This window comes from Penaeus monodon, chromosome 23 (assembly GCF_015228065.2).
Source record: "Penaeus monodon isolate SGIC_2016 chromosome 23, NSTDA_Pmon_1, whole genome shotgun sequence".
NCBI classification, from domain to species: domain Eukaryota; kingdom Metazoa; phylum Arthropoda; class Malacostraca; order Decapoda; family Penaeidae; genus Penaeus; species Penaeus monodon.
In genome coordinates, this window is record NC_051408.1 from 41,305,233 (window position 1) to 41,305,581 (window position 349).

Here is a 349-nt window from a genome sequence, read left to right on the forward strand (position 1 = left end):
GACCCAAAAAGTTAAGGAATGCGAACAGGCCTGGTTAGCTGTGGTATCTCGCCCACCTGTACCCAGACTCTTATGCCCAGCCACGATTTTACACTCGGCTGATACCCATTCTCACTTTCTTGCTTTCGAAAAATACGAAACCGCTATGAACGTGATATGCTTATATATATTTATTTTTCTATGGTGTTCGTTGCGGATATTTTTGGAGTGCTTAATTTTTTTTTTTTCCGTCTTCATTTCTCTTCGTGTTTAGCTCTCTCTGTATTCGCATTTTCTCCTCGTTTATCTCTGTCCTTCGTGCTATTCCACTTACGTCCGTACTCCCCTCGCAGCTATCCTTTACAATCAG